The sequence below is a fragment of the Apteryx rowi genome, unplaced genomic scaffold (assembly GCF_003343035.1).
Source record: "Apteryx rowi isolate R43461 unplaced genomic scaffold, aptRow1 scaffold_401, whole genome shotgun sequence".
NCBI classification, from domain to species: domain Eukaryota; kingdom Metazoa; phylum Chordata; class Aves; order Apterygiformes; family Apterygidae; genus Apteryx; species Apteryx rowi.
Window position 1 is genome coordinate 238,415 of NW_020450542.1, and position 19,068 is coordinate 257,482.

General features: G+C 39.1%; 1 protein-coding gene across 10 annotated transcripts in view; it reads right to left on the reverse strand.

Annotated features, from left to right (window-relative positions):
• Positions 1 to 19,068, reverse strand: part of WDFY3 (WD repeat and FYVE domain containing 3) — a 192,727-nt gene extending 173,659 nt beyond the window's left edge. For 9 of the 10 annotated variants that reach the window (XR_003255114.1, XM_026075320.1, XM_026075319.1 and 6 more), the window contains exon 1: positions 18,826 to 19,064. The gene's annotated coding sequence lies outside the window, so the exon portion shown is untranslated. Of the gene's footprint in view, positions 1 to 18,825 lie in introns of all 10 variants that reach the window. The other variant, XM_026075316.1, reaches the window with a different exon arrangement.

The following is a 19,068-nucleotide window of genomic DNA, read 5'->3' on the forward strand; positions in this document are numbered from 1 at the left end:
GAGGGAGAGGAGCCAAATCTTCAGAAGTGGAATATAGCAGCTACTTGATGATACAGCTTCATCCTTCCTTCCCCTTAACATAATCTTACTCAACTTCCTCTGCATGTATTTTGCAGAATCTCTTCTTCCTTTGTCTGTGAGCCCTCAACTTTCTTGTTCCACATTTTCTGTCTATACTTTCTCTCTGAAGTATTTACCAAATCAAAAAAAAAAGTCCTATAGCAACTCTTCCAATAAATGGAACCCACGTCAGTCACAATTATTTTTCCTACTGCAAAGGTAAATCTGCTCAAAAATTCCGCACTAGAAATATCACACAGCAAATTGCAAAGTCCACGATCCTGACTAAAACGGCTTGTGCCAAGACTAAAGCACAAGAAAAAAAACAATCTATAACTGGAAAAAAAAAAAAAAATCCTAATACCTTAAAATTTCATAACCATTCTACTGCCTGGAAATAAATGTCAAGGTGAAGTAAAAAGAAAGTTTAAAATTGGCCAGGTAGAAACAAACAGTGTTAACACTATTCAAACTTTCTTTTTTTTTTTCTCATTTATTTTTGAAACAAAACAGTCCCTACAATAACTCCAGCAGAATGAGAGCTGTGTTTCTGGCTTGATCGGCAGTTATTAACACCATTTCAGACACTAGCTAATCATGATTTGATGACTGCAGATTCCCACAAATTCTATAAAAGAAACCTCACATTTGGCTTGCTGCCCATGTCATTAATTGTAGGTGAAACAAAATCAAGTTTGGGTGATGTTATTTTCAAGGAATTAGGCTTTTCACAACCCAATCAGAAGTCCTTAGGCTCCCTAGGAAGAAACCATGAGCACTGCTGAATGCTACAGGAAGTGCCGGATACCAGAATAATTACATGTACAAACTGGGATTTATTTAAACAGAGCTCAAGAAAGCCATTACGGAATCAGGGAACACTATACAAGAGAAGTTATTAAGCTTATTTATGTCACCACCTTCTTAGTTTATAGGCACTCCACCTTCAGATCTTTTGGAAAGCTTTACCAAGGTATTAGACCTGTATGTTTTTCAACTTCCAAACACCACAGAATTTTGTATTGCAGTCCAAGCTTGTCGGAAGCTCTTGAGTTTATACCGGTTTCTTTAAAGAGGTTAATTTAAGCGATAATATTTTGCCATCTTGGCAAAAACACCTTGATTTTATTTCTGATCAAAATTTGAAATGTAAACAGCCCTTCAACAGTGTGATCAACTACCATTTTGATTAAAATTCTTCTCATATCTCTCCTTACCTGGCAAATACAAATGGAATTTACTCTTACAAGAGTGAAAGTACAATGGGCACATTAGTGCACTCCCTTCTACGAAGAACTTCATTGATATGTCCTTAGTAAAGCTAGTTATGTATTAGGTAATAGCGGAGAAATTACAAACTGATCAATAAATTCTTAAAGAACATTATCAAACTTGGAATAAGCTGCTTGCTGATTTCCAGTGTGTTCTGAATACCACTATAGAATGGTATTAACCCTTAGCTGCTTGTCACTCATTAGAAGTACATGCAAAATTACCATTTTCCACTGCCTTCAACAGAAAATATCTCCAATAATAAAATTCAACAGTGCACAGCCAGTGCATAGGGATAATTCTGACAGTCTCCCATTCTGAAGCGTCTTACGACAACAGTTCTGACGTCAGCTCCGTTTCCCCTCTCCCAGTTTCTTTGGCTAGCTACAGTTGGTTTCAATTTATTTTCAAAACAGAGTTTACTACCAAAATTTTTTTTCAAGAAATTGATGAAGCTAATAGTCAAAAAGTAAAGGGGAGATTTAGACAACTGCACTTTAGAAAAGAAATCACCAGATTTAAAGAGAGAGGGGGGAAAAAAAAATAGAACATTCTCTGAAGTAGCCAAGAAACAACTTCCTCCTAAATTGCTCAAGTCCTAAGATTTATGGCTCAACTGCTGACTATTTTGAAACTCAGTAATAGGAAAAGAGCCTGTAAGTTACTGATCCGTAGTGGACTTCCGGAAATATGCCACCTCCATGCTCCTGTAATTATGCATGCTTAGCTGCATGCATCAAAACTGCTAAAAAGCTGTTAAATCCTTCTAGAGGATCCTGTCCCTTAACGCTTTGTGAGCAAATTTCAAGAATCACATGCACAAAGCAGAGATGCGAAGGCAAACAATAAACGCTCCAGGAACACACTGATTCAAATAATCTTCTTTTTCCTGCAGGAGATGAGAAAGACAGATTCCTTATGAATCATTCAACTTTAAGTTTTTACAGAATAACTATTATTTTGGAATTCAATTAAGTTCTTGGGCTAATTCCTGAAGTAACAGATTTTTATTTAAACAAACATCTGTTATCCTTCTCAAGTCCAAATTAAAATACCTGTACTGACTTCTAGTTCACTCTCCTTCAGGTGTTTATTATGGTACCTGGCAATAATGCATAAAGAAAACTGCCACAAACATGCTTTGTACAGCATCAAAACACGACATTTTCCATACAAAATGTTCTGCAGCAAGTCTTCTCTGATCTATCCTGGCTATAAGTTACAGACTCCTTTTCCAAATTCCTTCTGCTACTGTGATAAACAAAAGCCCGTTTTCATAGCCAAAGATGACACTTCCTACAGTTCCTCCCTTGACCTACAGGAAGAAGAAATCCCCAAAGCCATAGAAATTTAGCTTTACGAAATTTTGAGGTCACTGAGAACAACTCTGGAATTAGGACTACAGAACACCTGGACCTCAAAGATTTAAAGAGTGAATTTGAAATTTTCGATGAAATTATGGGCCTAACATAAGCATTACTTTTGGGAACTCCACATTAGACCCGGGCATCCCCCCACCATGGAGGCAGAGTTAGCCATGAAGAAGAAACAGATGTTAAGGAAAACAATGTCTAGTTGTTTTTTCAGAAAACCTTTGCAATCCTTCCCTCCTCATCAATTATTTCCTTTGCTTTTCCTAATATCAGGAGGTTGGATGAAATACGACCGCATTTGTAGTGTGAGGAGCGCAAGTGTAGATGCCAATTCACTGATTGAGATGGCCATCAAAAACGGACAGAACAAACTGAGATGAGGGAGGCTATACATGAGCCACCCAGTACAGAAACCAGAAAGGAATGTTCTTGCCATGAGAAATTTGGGCGTTAGTAGTACAAGACAGCAGTGAAGTGTATATAGATTATGTACCCAGTCTTCCAGGTCTAAAAGAGGAGGAGAAAGTCTTTTGCATGCATAGCATCTCTAAAGCATATAGTGAGGCACAGCCACTTTCTCTGAAGGGGCGGGGGGGGGCGTCCCAAAAAGGCTCAGGCCAAAAGGCCCATAGTTTCTTGAAAAATGACAGCATTTTTACATATCCTAAGACAAGTTGCCATCTACCCAAATACCTTATCCACAAGATTTTCTTGTCAGCAAGAAAACGCCTGTGTTCCCTACAACTTGTTTGACATAAGACTTACAAATTCCATGATACTAGCTTTAAACCCTTATCCCTGAATTATTTCCTGATAGAGGACACTACGCAGTATAGCCTATTTACAACTAATACAAATCATATTTTTATGTGGAAATATTAGAAATACAACAAATAATGTGGTATCAGGCCAACTACTATTTTTAATCTGTTGGGCTGCATATGGTATACCGAACTCATCTGCAAGCAAAGAACAACATTACAGTGTTAAAAGGGCCTCTTGTCCTATCTTCCAGTACTGTACAGGCAGATTGCAGAATGCTTATCGCAGACCAAAAGGGCCCATCTGTATTCACGTAAAAAGCTCACAGGAAGCCACATAACCTGAAATGGAAATAGCATGGCATAAAACTGAAAAATCAAGTGTGAATATGCTAATATTTACAGTATTTTTACAATACTTTGACTGCCTTTATTACACTGTAGTTCAATCACTTGGCCATAAGAACATGAGATTTACAATTATTTCATCTTATACACAARCGTAGTGTATTTTAATTTGGTGATTCCAACTGAGGAGGGGGGAAAGGGACTTAAAATCTCTCTCAGGCCAACCCTTTGCAGGAAGAAAAAAAAAAACCCAGCTATTTACTTTATTCTAATATCATAAAAACATGAATTCATAAATTCTGAGCTTAGCTGAGTTTAGCTTCTGAGCTTAGGCAAAGACCATTTCCAATTACATTTCATTTAGATCCAGGCAAATGCCTTTTCTTATATACCTACAAAGTATCGAGCAATTGTGGATGTCATGAAAATATTAATTTATCTTTCTATTTTATTCTTTGCATGATACAAAAGAACAGTTTTGTCTGGCAGTATACTGAATTGAGGATTAAATTCACATGAGCCAAACTGTCTCTCTGACATTGGAGAGGGAAGGAAACAACACAGGAAAGAAAAGAATTTCTTCGCAAGAGAAAAAAAGAAAGAGAAAAAAGAAGGAAAAAAAAAAGGCAGCAACCCGAACACAAGCAGCTGGTGCCCAGGGACTACGAAGGACCTCGGCTCCACAATAACAGGATCAGTTGCATAATCTCTGCTGCCTGAGAAGTTATACAATGTCTGCCCTTCTCCTCATTAGGAAAACAAATAAGCAACAAAAAAAAAGTCCTTTCAGTACACAGCAGCTAATGCACGGATTATCACATGTTAAATCCTAATAAAGGCAGGGCCCTCTGTAGTTTCAGACATTACCTTGCAGCTTACTGCAACCTATGGACGTTAAATTCTAATCCAAAACGTTAACCCTTACTAAAAACACCTTCTTACCCCTAGGAAGAAGCACATCCTAATGCCAGTGCCAAGCCACAAGAACTTTCTACCTGCCTTTTGCAGCCCTGCTCTTGGAAGCCATGTTAACGTTGCAGAAAGCTGCATCTGCAGCCAAGTTGCAAGAAAAATTACTTCTCCTGTTGAGGCAGAAGATAGTGAATTCTGTGGCTATCAAGGCATTTTGACTGGAACCATAAACTACCAAAACACCCAAACCCTAGCACAATTGTAATTTTATAATTGGATATTTTGCAGATACTTACAGCAGAGCTGGCAAAATATTCGTGTGAGAGAAATGAAGGTAAATCAGTGTAACAGGAATCACACATCAATGAAGAGTGAGCAGGAAAGAGGTTTTCCTGAATGGTTTTGTATTGTACAGAGCTGTATGTTGTGGCATTGCACAAAGAGTGAAAGGGAGGTTCGACTCGAGCGTGAAAGACCGCGAATATACAGCATGCTGATTAAAAGGCAGTTGACTTTCAGCTTGCCAGCACTGAATCAATAAAGATAATTCTAGCCTAATTATAGTCCTCTCATTAAGGGCTTGGACCAAAAGAACAAAACTTTTATCTGCTCATCTGAAACCTGCATTTCTCTGTGATTAGCTCTTTTCTGCTGTAAGTCTGGTCCATTTGGTTCTTCTTACCTCTGGGTCAGAAGCTTTGTCTTCCCACTGTGATTTGGGCTCGCAGCCCACTGCTGCTGCATTGCAGAGTCAGCAAAGACATGATGCAGCAATATTCTTGAATTTCTTTGGTCGTGAAAGCAGATGTCACTGCTGCCAAACCCTGGAAGCCATCCAGACAAAACTCAGAGACCCCATGGCACTCCAGAAAAAGAAAAACCCACGACAACGACATCTAGTTGGCCACCTTGGTCATTGYGTGCCCTGCCGTTATTTTGTAGCGAGTGTCCAGAATATTGCAAAACACATTGATTGTGCAAAGAAAACACGATCCTTTGCTGATTTGCTCCTCCTTGCAACTTCCAACAGCACCACATGCTCAGCAAGGACTGCAACCAGTAGCAATCTTAGCAATCAGCAGCTCTCCCTGAAGAGGAGCAGAAATACCAGGATTTGTATTCCAGTAGAAGCACAGATGAATTTAAGAAGAAAGAGAGGAAAAAAAAACTATATTCCCCACAAGCCTCTCCAGACTGTCAGCTTCTGAGTAAGCAGACAGAATATATAATACCCGCAGCACAAAGACCACGTTGACTATAGAGGACACCCAGTTCCCAGCCAAACCAACTCCATTTTCCCACTCCTTCAACTTGATTACTGAGTAAGCATAAATGGAAGCTAAGCTACGGYCTCTTTAAATTCAAGGCTGTCAAACCACAAAGCAATGACTGTACATCTTTCATTACCAGCTGTTCCAAAATATGTGTCGACTTAAAAGTGTCTGCTCGAGGTGAATCACAGTGGCGTATTATGAAAATATGTTTGGCTGATCTGCCCTTATTTTGCTTCAACTAGTCCTCGGAGAAACGCTTTCTTCCCTCTCCCTCCACCCTACTCTCAGTAATTGCTCGCTGCACTACTTATAACAAAAAGGGCTCATTCCCGGTCATGGGAGCTCTCCACAATGTTCTTGTACTTGTACACCTGGCCTCGAACCACAGCACAGGAACTGGAAAAGATTGGGACTGTCATCCACAAGGGGTGGTTCAGTAGCTCCTCCTCTAACCCAATACCTTGCAGTTTCAAGCCAAGCATGCATATCCAAATTATTTCACCAAGAACTGGTAGCCGCCTTTGAATCCTCTTCCCTCCTGAAGCACCTCCTAATTGCATGCCGTGGATTTAGTAGCAAAAAGCCTGCCACCTCTCTGCCATGCCAGCCACTTGCTGCCACCACACTGTGGCAGACTGTCTTGACCAATTACTRTTTCAGAAGCAGCAGCCTTGTTGCACTGGCATTTCACTCGCAATCATGGCAAAAGGGAATAGCTCACRTAAAACTGAACCTTTTTTCATATTAGGGATTGCTGCAGACAGCAACAATCCAATCCTTAAAGCCCCTTTTTGTGACATGCTACAAAGGAGCATAGCTTATCCTTAATGCCTCAGCTCTGAATTAAATAAGCCACTTATCTTTCTTAAATGCTTCTGGGACAACTCCGAATTTGGATTAACGACCCACTCTGCGCTGAATGCCCCTCACCAGCTTCATCCATCAGCAGTCCCCTCCCTCTCCTCTAGGCTCTCTGGCAAACATGGGGAGCGCTTCTCACTTTCAGCGCTCGACAGCAGGCAGGAGGTCCAGCGAGCCATGTTGTCAGTTGAAAGAGTAAAGCAACTCTAGCCCAATTYTAAGACACTGCTGCTATCAATAGTGTGATACGTTGGTGGAGAAGACAAGGAAATCTGGCAGTTCCCCTTTGGGGGGGGGGAGGAGCTAAGGAAGGAGAAGGGGGGGGGGGAAAGGAAAAGAAAATCCACAAAGTGCCTCAGGACGACAAATTTAGGAACAGTGCCAGGTCTTGAATGTTCCTTGTAAGATAGGTACCTAAATGCTAAAAACTAAAGAAGACAGAAAGCTCACAGCTAAGCTACCAAACGTACTACCCACTTCCTAACCCACAGGAAAATGGTTTACATAAAAACATACGACTTCGTAAGGGCACACATCTAAAACATAATTAGCTTAAACAACTCACTTTTGGGGTATCTAGGATTGCTCTACAGCTGATGAATTCAGGTTAAAGAGTTCTCTGAAAGTATTATCTTGAAGCCAGCATCTAAGATAACTGGAATCAGGTCCGTGATAAAGACAGCTATTTCTTTCCAAGGCTATAGGGGCATCTAAACATCTGTCTTGAATTTGGACAGTTAGGTATCCAAAGTKAGGAGAGATGAACCCAGCCCTCTGTGTGGCTCAGCTGCTGAGCTACTACTTGGTAGTCGCAGTAAATCAAATCATCCACTAGCAGTTACTCAATACTTGAAATCTGAAGGGTTTTGGTTTTTTTAAATTAAGAATCAGACAAAAAACTAATTTACATTCACTACAAAAACCTTTCCTAAGCCATCAGGCTTTTAAAAAACAAACAAACAAAAAAAACAAAACAGGCAGGTAATTTGTCATAACACTTTCCAAATATAATTGAAAAACGTTCTGTGCCCCAAGTACCTTCCTAAGTAAATTAAAATTATCCCTTTCTGCAAAGGGGGAAGAGAGAAAGGAAACAATCAGGGAGGAAAAAAAAAAGGCAAAACAATGATTAGCAGTCTGGAAAAATGACAGATCGAGTAGGCAAGTTATGTGTTGGGATGCAGAGAAGCAAAAGGAGATATATCGAGAAGATGGGAAGGAGATACACATTATAGGAGACAGCCTCATGGACACACAGTTCTTGAAAACCTATTTACTTAAACCAGTGGAAGCTCAAATGCGCACATTCAAATCTGATTACTTCTGCTTTATATCCCTAAAGCTTAGTTTAGTAAGAGGCCAAAAAAGTTAAAGCAAAAAAGCAATAGAAAATAATTGTTTTTCTTTTTTAAACCATTAAAAGGCTGTTGACTGCTTTAGCAGTCATATACTCTAGGAAATCCCAAAGTTTACTGTATTTGGCCTTAAAAGAACACAGACAGGAACACGAACATACCAATTTTTAAACTTGCAAAGTCTCAACAGTCACTTCCCTGTCCAGCAAAAGAAACAAACAAAAACCTTTTATCCTTACATCACCCTGGTCAAGATAATTTAAGGAGCAAACACAAAGAAGCCGAAATTAGGATTAAAGTGTTTTGCATAAAACCAAACTGCTTTAACTTACTGATCACCAGTCCTACAGACAAAAGGGAGTCAATCCAGATTCTCTCAATCGGAAACAATTATGTTGATGCCAAATTATCTGTCCATGTATATGGTGAAAGAAAAATAACAGCAAAAGATTTTAAGCTTAGAAAAACAGTACTGTTTGGACTCTCAGTGTAATTCCAACAGGGATAGATCAACTGAAAGTTTCACAAGCAATTCTGGAAATATCTATTTAATGCTTTCCCTTTGTTTTTTAGTGATAACTAAGAAGGTGTCCATATTTTCAAAACAAAACAAATCAAAAAACCAAGGGCATGAGCAAGGTTTGAGTGTATCACCCCCCACACTCCTATATGTGGTTTTATTCCCAGCTCTGAATTATTTGGGGGAGGATGTCGAGGGAATGCTCTGTAGCAATCTTTTTCCAAGCAATATTTTGGCATAAATCCAATGCACTTAAGGCTGAAGCTCAGCAGACTGCATCAGCAATGGATCTCTAGCAAATCCACAAACCCGTTTTGAAAAAAGGCAGATCAGAAATGTAGCGTACACTTGAAATTATGACAAAAAAAAAAAAAAAAACATGAATGCTCTGGCAAACCAGCACACACGCGTGCACGTGCATGCTCTCGCTTGCTCTCTCTCAAGARCAGAACTTCTTGTAAGAGCAGAATATCAAAACAAACTGAAATGGAGAGCAAAATAATGYATTTGTTTCCTTTAGGCACTCCCAGGAGCCATAGCAGCATGAACACCAGACTTGCAGGAACAGACCCTGCAAGTGAGAGGAGACAAACACTTAGTGCGAAACAAAGATTGGTCACTAACCTCGATTCTCTTACTTGTGGCAGGCTGACACATTCCTTCCATCTGCCTGTCCAGACAAGTCAGCATGCCACTTCAAAGCAGCTGGGAAACTCGTAATAATGCTGATAAAGTAGCATGGACCTTCAGAGAGCACCTCCTCCTCTATCAGTCGGCGGGGACAGCCCAAGGAAGAACTCCTCTAGCATCCAGCAAGACATGCCCAAAAGCGATGGGTAAGAAAGGCACAACACCATGCATCAGTGAGAGGAAGAAAGAAAACAGGAGTAGGAATAAAAACTCAGGATGACTGAAGAGCAAAAAGCATCAGAGAGAAAAAACAAATACTCTCTCCCCTAAACCCAAAACTTCTTCCTCCGCTGAAGAAGAAGAGGASGGAAAAGCTGTATCTAAGTGCAAGCATGACCAACTACTACTCCTTCCTAAACTGAAAGGGGGGAGCAGGGAAAAGCATTGCAGAACCCATGCAGGATGATGGCAACATGGCTTGCTTAGGCCGGCAACTCCAGTAGTTCAGTTTCTCTTGAAGGCTCAAGACAAAAGTGGTCTTCCAAGGACTACTAAAGTACAAATGGCACTGCTTTGCCTCCACTTGCTCCYGACACCTTTGGCCACTTCCGTTGCCTCCCTGCCCTGCTTGTCAGCCAGCATAGCAAAGGCCAAAAAATAAACTTTTTGGTACTGGAAGGACCTCATATTCCAGAATAATTGGTCGCGCCTAAACTTCAACTCAAACTGCCTATTGTGCAAAGGCTAATGAAACTTCTGCCTTTGAGATTGAATTGTGGGTGACTGCAATATGAATGTTTAGACAAGCTATATTATTTTAGATTTCACAGACACCTTTCTTAAAGACACTTATATTTGCTATCTCACCCACATTTTAAATTGTTMTTTTTAAGAAAAATGTGGTCTCCTAAAATTAATATACTCATTTACTACCAAAGCTGGCATGTCCTGTTTACTATCATTAAAGTGACACCTTCAGCTCAGCAACTTTGCTTTAATCACATTAAAGGTACACTAGCTCAATAAGTTAACACAACCAGTAAACTAACAGAATCCAATAATTCAGCYACTACAGTGACTCGCTTGGATGAGCACACTGGGATGAAAACTCAATCAGTGAACAGTCAGTTGTCATTTATTCGGATGTCTTCGCGAACAAGGCACCCTCTGATATGTTCTAATATGCGTTTTAGTACAGCCAACCATACCGTCACGCACGAGGAACCAAGCAGAGTGGCAGTGGCATGAGGCAGGCAGACCGCATAAAGCATGAATTCCATGAGGACTTTAAGACTAAGCGGACACTCAATGAGCCCATGGCAAAATGGGTTGACTGAAGGTCAAGAGCAAGTTCAAAAGAGACTGGGTCATCTCTATATGCAGATCCTGTCTGTACGGCACCGGGCTCTTTAACCTAGTGGATAACGGTGTTACAACACCCAGTGGAAGGTAAGCAAATGCACTCCCAGTCTGGAAATAATAAACTCTCTTATGAGAGTGATAATTAGCCACTGGAATAGATTACTAAGTGATATAAGATTTCCCCCTAATTTGGAGGCATTCATCATAGACATCTTTCTAACAGCAAGCCTCTCATTCCACTAAAAGATATCGGAATTAATGCAGTGACTTGTTCTTGCTCAAGTGGAAGGATAGCTATTTCTTATCCATCAAAAACTATTATAATCAACCAAAGATCCACTGAAGTACCAGATTCTTTGAAAGCTGTTTTTAATTAAATGGGAAAAAAAAAACAGAGTTAAAAGATGTCAGACATTTTAATTATGGTGCTCCAGTAAACATGTTTTTCAGGTCCTGGTCCGAAATTTCTGTGCTCTTGGTCCCTTTCTCTTCCTCCCCTCCTCTCCTTCACCTCCTTTTTATTGAAAAACTTCTAGTTTAGACTCGGCTAGCTATTCTTCMAGATGGATCAATGAAGACCTTGCTCAACAAACAGCAGAAGGTARGAACAAACTATTAAGTAGTACAAGTTTTGAGACAGTATTGCATTTTTAGTACTAGCTTCTTGGCCTATGATGAAATTTTACCATCTTCTTCCTCCAACCCACTTTAAAACACTCTCTTAAGGCTTTGGGAAATTCATCTCAGGAACACTCATTACCAACTGTACGAAGAAGAGCGAGAAGTTTACTGACATCAAAATATTTCAGCACAGCAACAAAAAAAGAAGGAAGGGGGACACAACCAGACTGTGTCTGTAACAGAGACAAATAAGAAGGGGCATTAGAACAACACACAAAATCACGTACAGATGAGCTTTACCATTTAGTGCCAGTTCATAAATCAAAAGCAGAAAGCAGCAAGGATAAATCAGAAGAAACTGATGTAATGAAACTGCTGCTTTTACTGAGACCGACTTTGGCGTAACTAAGAAAAAGCATTCTTCTTTCACTGCACACAAGGAACACTGCCATACTTCCAATGAACTGTATTTTAAAAACAGGGCTATAAGCCCTCGTGTGTTGAGCATACGAGTTGCTTAGGCAGCAGCTTCCCCTACGGACAAGCGATTATTATCCAAAGTATTTGAAGAATGAGCTGAAGGGGAATAATAAACTTACTTTTATACCACCACTCGGAGTTCTAGTGAGTTGATGAATACATCAAAAGAAAATCCTACGACCTTAGGACTTGTTTCCTGTACGGCTTTTTTTGTTCAATTCATACAAAAATACTTAATCGTTGGTACACATCAACAGAAAACTCCCTCAGCTATTTGGTTTTTGCATTTCAGTGCTAGATTTTACTTGTCAGCTGGCAAATTGACTGTGGCCATGTAAATATTCATTAACRTAAGGGTTAAAGAAAAAGACTAAGTCTTCATGACAAATCAGTTTGAGGAAACTGTTGAAGATATCGGTGGACCAATCCCTCTTGCCCAGTATAAGTAAATTGTGTGGGAAATGGTAGCACATGTATTATTGAGGAAAATAACAGTGGGGAAAAAAAAAAAACAAAAAAACCTTCATCAGGCCTCCACTTTCCATTCATTAAGACTTCTATCTTTCTGAAGCAATTATATTAAAAACTGCTTAAGTAAGGAGTTCTCATACATTAACAAGATATGCATGTTATGTGCGCCTACTACACAATATATATATATATATTTTTTAATATTAAGTTTGATCATTAGTCCTGACCAACTCAGTTCTTACAGAAACCTGTATTATTTGGAGATTTTTTTTTCAAATGTACTTGAATGCTTTGAAATGAAAGTATGATTTCTGACTAATATTCTTCTCTCTCTGTTTCTGGGTAATTCCAAACTTTTGGTCAAGTCAGGTTGTTGTTTTATTCTGAGCTTGCACTACATTTCACTGGAACTGTTCCTGATATAGCTACACTTTTTTTCCCCCTACTGATTAACTACAGGCACATTCCCTTGTACATACACCCTGAGCAAAGTAGAAGGGTCAAAGGACACTTACAGCCTTTATTTAATTTGCTTAAATTCATAGAAGTAGCCTACTCCTCAACAGAGATAAGAACCTTTCATATGTCATGCTAACTTCCCAAGCAGGTTTCCATTAGCTACGGCCAGGGCCTGATGGCCACTGCCATCCACTGTTCATTCCCACGACTTGAAGGTGAGTGTCCTACAGCARCAACATAGCAGAAGTCTAAGCAATAGACCAGCTATAAAGTCCAATAATGAAACAGTTAAAGTAAAATATGCTGTACTTGCAAATCCCAGCAAATAACAGAACAGCTCACTATCTCTATCATCATATATTAAAAAAAAAGGAGTATGAAAAACAATCATCTGGCCTAACTGTCAGTCCTTTACAGTCCACCCAGAAGATCTGCAAGCCTTCATTTGCTGTTTAAAACAAACCAAAATCTTCCCCCTGCCACTGTCACTTACCAYATGCTGTAAAAAGTAAAGCCTGCTAATCTCAAATTCCCAGCCAAAAGACCCTAGCAAGTGTCCTYCTTCAAGCAGGAAGTTGGTCTAGATGTCCCTTCCAACCAGAATTTCTCTGATGCTATGAAACTGTCATAGGGGAACTTAAAATTTAAGACAACCCCTTCCTCCCAACACATAATAAAGATCAGTATTCAAAGACAACACTGGCAGTTCTGTTGAAGCCAAATCTTGTCCCATTACTCCTCCTAGAATAAACTCTTCAGCATGCTCCCGATACCCCTAGATATTCAAGAGCCTTTGCCAGAGCAACAAAGAGAAATGAGCTTTAGAATATGAGAAATGAGAAAATATGACTGGTGAGGCTTTAGAACAAGGGCTAATACATAAAATTATTTTAAAATGCATTTTTGGAAGTGGCAGGAAGTTCACAGTACTTCTTTAACCTCACATTTAAGGATAAGGTTACAGAGGTAGGCAGTGAAAGTAAAAAAAAAAAAAATTATGTATATATTTATATAGAAAGATATATTTTATATATATATATATATATATACACACATACATATACACACACACATACACACACATATATACACAACCAGCCTCAATTCTAGCAGAAATCTGTGCAGCTTAGTACAACCATTCATATGAATAGCTATAAAGTCACCATATTTCAAGAAAGAGTGCCTGGAAGTAACATCTGCTCTCTTACAAGATATGGAGAACAAGAGAGACTATCATTTTTTGGAGACAGAACACTTTGCCTTTCATCTTACAGTTTCACAGGTTACTTAATTTCCCACTAGCTCCATACAAAGTTACTAGAGAAGTTAACTAAAAATCAAGAAACTTATTTCAACTGGCAATGACTCGAGCATTTGAGGCATAGSGAGTTCTCCACTTTGCTACCTGAAGCTCGTGTTCAGAGGAGGAGTACTACTAATGGCAGACAACAAGCAATCTTCTAAAGGTGTCCGCTTCTCTGGCTTCTCTGCTACAGTCCTCAGCTTAATGCAACAAGACAGATCTGAACTGCATTCAACATTAACAGTGCTCCTTGATGGATGGTTATCACTTTATTCTTTTAAAGAATTTCCATAAGTTGATTTTTGTGTGTCGTGCTATCATGTTTTCATTTGAAATCTTAGTCCCTACAGAAATCCAATGTTACAAATAGCCCTTATGAACAGTCTGCACGTTCAACTTCATTTTTCCTCCCCTTTCTCAACGATGATGGAAAAGGTTATGGGAAAGAAAGGGGAGAAGACCTTTCAGCTTTCAAATTTATTCTGCCCATGCCAGAGGAAGCTAAACCCTCATCTTGCTATATTGTATGCTAAATCTAAGCTACCTTGGAGGAAAAACCAACTATATTTTAAGAAACACTTTTCAGATCTGCTTTAAAAAAAAAAAAAAGCACAATTTAAAGACATGTGTAGCTAAATGAAAAATTTTTCATGTGCATTATTTGCAATGCATGCATTTCCTCTGCCTCCATTTATTAAAAAAAGAAAAAGCAGACTATTGTGTATATTTGAAGCATATATATATATGTGCATTACTGAAATAAAAAATGGGTTATAGCTTCAGGTGGTTTAATTGGTCACTGGGCATTCCAATTTACACCAACTAAGAAACTGCTCAAGTAACTGGGAAAAATACATAAATAAAATAAAAAAGATCCAGCTACTAACACAGTATATCCAGATTCCTATCTCTGTAATCATGCAGACACCACCAGTGAACTTATAAAGGATTTCTAACAGACAGCAAGGAACCCACTTTTTTTCTCCTGATCCAATACTACTAAAAAATGGTTATGTTCCAAATATGAAATTGAAAACAGAATATTTGTGTCTCCAAAAGTTACTACAATAAAAGCAAGAAGAAAAGTAAGAAGTGTTGCTGTTGTACCTTTAAACTCTATAAAAATAAAAAGCTTGAAGAGCTACTCCCCGGTTACTTCATGACCCACTCAAAACCTAAATTAAGTATTCTTCACTGCTTTATCCTCATTGCTCAGAACTGTGAAAAGGAAACTTTTGCAAACCTAATTAACAAGCAAATTAGCATCCTCTTAGATCATATCCACAGAGACCTTGTTTTTACATTTCTGTTGTGGCTCACTGCTAAACTGTTACTGACTTAAATATTAGCATTTAAACTGCGATGCAAAACCAAAAAAAAATTTTTGTGCCAATTTCATACGGCTGTTTATAAAGAATGTCTACTTCTGTCTAGAGGGGCATCACTTCTTCTGCAGACCTAATTAAATTCCTGAACAGAATTAATTTTAGTCCTTATCAGTCACTTTATCACTAGCTTCCCATCTGATAACAACACTATTGCCAGCTTTGACCACGTCCTTTTAAATCTCACTATACTTGCAGCATCCCAACTCCTAGCATCATGCTGTGTGAAAACTCCAAAACCATTTTAGTCCTCACAGCTGTGAGGAAAACTTCAAAACTGTATTCTCAAGGCTCAGAAACCAAAAAGGAAGTTAATTAATTTGGTGCTTTTAATTCCATAACTTAAGTAAATGTCASAATTGAAGGTCTGCACCATGACGTTTAAACTCTTAGGGTAGCAACCCAGAGAACATCAAAAGGCTCAACTTCTACATTAAGAAACTCACCCTTTATTTGCTTTGTTCGTCATTCGACCATTTGGTACATTCTGTACTCTGCGCACTCACRCAAACACAAAGCAAGGCCTTGATCTCATCGCTGGCTCTCAGATGAGGACCCAAGGACCTCCATAAAATGCYGTTAGAGGTAAATAAGTCTTGGCAAGACTACGGTTGCAGAAAGGAGTCATAAGACCACAAACAGCACTCTGAACAGTATGGAGGTGAATCTTGGTGCAAAAAGAGTACGTAGCAGTCCTATTAATATCAGCCTGCAATGAAAGTATTCTTCTTTTCTATTTCAAAGTCAGACCACTAAAGCCCTCCCTCTCCCGTTCAATGAGGATTCAAAAGTTTCTGGCATTTAAACAAACATAGGAAAAGAGAAAGACCTATAAGTTCCTTCAACTGTCAGACCAGTAAAGTCCTGGTTCAACACTAAGACAATTTTGGCAGAAGCTTTGGCTTAAAGAGTACTAAGCCCTAAGGAGTTGGGGATTCCCAGCTCTTTGTTCCCATTACTTCCTTGGCTGTCTGCATACAACTGCTTTCTTTCATTTTTTCAGAAACGAAGGATCCTTTCTGAGCATGCTGCAGAAACTCCATACAACACTTTCCTCCTGCTCTCYGCAGCTTGGGAGCCAGAACCCCTTCATTTAGTATCGCCACTGAAGCCTCTGTATCATCAAGCCAAAATCAGAAAAGAGCATCCACAGTTACAGTCCTTCTAGGACAAACAACTCAAATGACAGYATTCCACATCAGTCTACTAAACCTCAGATAGAAACCAAGACTGAGTACTACAAGCCCACTTCCATGTGCTTCAACTTCTTAACCACATTTATCCTCCCCTTCAGGCACTCTAAACAGTTCTTTTCCCTTTGGGGATTTTCCATAATCCAGGTACTCAAAATCTCTCTTAGAACTTCAGCCAAGTTGATATTTTGTCATATTTTTGACGGAAATGCATATACATTCTCTTGGTGCATGTGGTTTTTCTTAAAACAGTTTGCCTTCTGGACATCCTGAGTATTTTCTTAGCCCTGAAATTTATCCTTCTATACACCCAATCTCAAATTAGATTAAAGAAAAAAGATATAGTGCCAACTAAGCTAACATAAATTTCAAGAAGCCTTTTGTGTACAAACTCCCAGTCATTTTTCTAACTGTTGTTGTTTAACTTTTTGGTTCTCAGAAAAAGCTAGGGACAGCAAGCAACATAAATTATCACCATTGTATTCAAATTCAGTCCATCTTCAGAAGCAACACTCCACCAGCTACTAGTTTACACAAACCATATCTACCCGCTTTGAATGATGCTGAGATTTTTAACATGTCTTCATTTGAAAATAATAAATACAACTGGAAATGCAAAAAAATAAACATGGTTCACTCCTGTCCATACTCCATCTGGCAGGATGATACTGATGGAAGAAGCTACAGCAAGTGAATCTAGGTAGCGCCCCCCAACAAATCCACTCATTTTACAGTGCATGGTGATGCCTCTGTCAAAATCAGCAGTGAGACAGGAAGCCACACGAATATTTTGCTCAAGACCTCCTGATTCACCTTCTCATTGAAGTCACAGTTTTTTAAAATGTAAAGGACCCTAAACAATGCTGAGGGAACAGGCAGGAACATCCTGCATTTCCAACCATGCATCTACCTCACTCGACCAAAACATCAGCTCTGAAGGTTTTGCCTTTTTGCATTTACTTACCCATCACACCTGCTGTGAGTGGAGCACTGGAGATTTTGGTCACTCTCTSCTCACTCAAACTGTTCACCACAAAGTCTCAAATGCACATCCCAAATCAAAACTGATTTTTCCATTAAGAAAAAAAAAAAGGGGGGGGGGATGATTCAAGAAGAGGAATAACCTTTTTTACCATCTAGGAAGTTAATAAAAAAAGTTGCTGGAAAAAAGTAGACAAAAGCAAACTACAAAGGGACTGACTTCTCTAAGAGAGATATCTCAGTACAGCAATTAGAAAAAGAAGTTTAAGTTAGGCATGCAACTGATTAACAACCATCCAACCAGAGAACGTAGTAATTTAACTCTTGTGTACTTTTAGTGCTTTGTGTAATATCTCTAGAGCAAGAGGGAAAGACATGAAATACGAGATCTGAAAAATCCACTTCAACTTGTTTTCAGATTTCGGATTGTCCATAGGTTTTAGCCAAACTGCTTTTTCCTTGTAGTATTGTAATAAAATGCAGGATTTTTTCTAATAATATTTGCACAAGTATAAAACCTGAAGTTCTTTTAAAGCATACCTCATTGATATAATTCAGATGCATCTAGGTCATATCTTTCTCCTATATTTCTTAACATTTACCTCCAAATTTAAAGCAATGTACCTTCATACCACTCAGCATCCCCTTATTGTTTGTTTCTTCTATGTGCTTCACTCTTTCCTAGCATAATAGTATTTATTATTTTCTGTATTTGAGATGGTACTATTTACATTTGCCATGCTAAGTTCTGCAAAATTGTCCCTATTATAATTCTTGCATTTCTGTCAGATTGGAGAGGCCACAGGCCTATGACAGGCACAAATCCTTCAGAGGACACTAACAAAACTCCAAAACTCACAAAGCAATCAAAACCAAAGAAGAAGGGGTGTCTAGCTGTCATTGGAACAAGCCAACTTTCAAATTCATGTCAAACACATTTTCCCAAATCTCAATACAGACAGTTCTACTTCCACGCTCAGAGCATTGCTCAACAGGTGGGGAAAAAGAAAAAGCCAAAAAGATTCACTGCTGTTATTCAAAACTCCAAAAACGTCAGTACAACTGTCAAAATTTGTGTCAGTTGCACATTCCCGCTCAGAATGGAGAACAGAAAGTTTTGCCCCAGAGCTGTTCATAGGAAAAATAAAAAAAGGAAACCTGCATGAAACCCACACTCACAAAAGACTTAAGAAAAAAAACCTACCTCCCTCACTTTCAAAGCGAAGCAGATGGAAAAACAACAAGATCTGCTCTTCCTTCTTTGCAGCCACTTGATAAAGCTGAGCTTCACATCTTTTTTAAAGCCTCAGTACCACCAGAGAGCTCCTAGCAGGGGTAAGCTGGTTCCCCCAGTGGAGATACCAGTACCTGAAACTGCAGCTATAGCCTCCTTGTCAGGCTGCTATCCACGGGCCTCACTGCAGTCAGTCATCAACTCTGGTTTTCC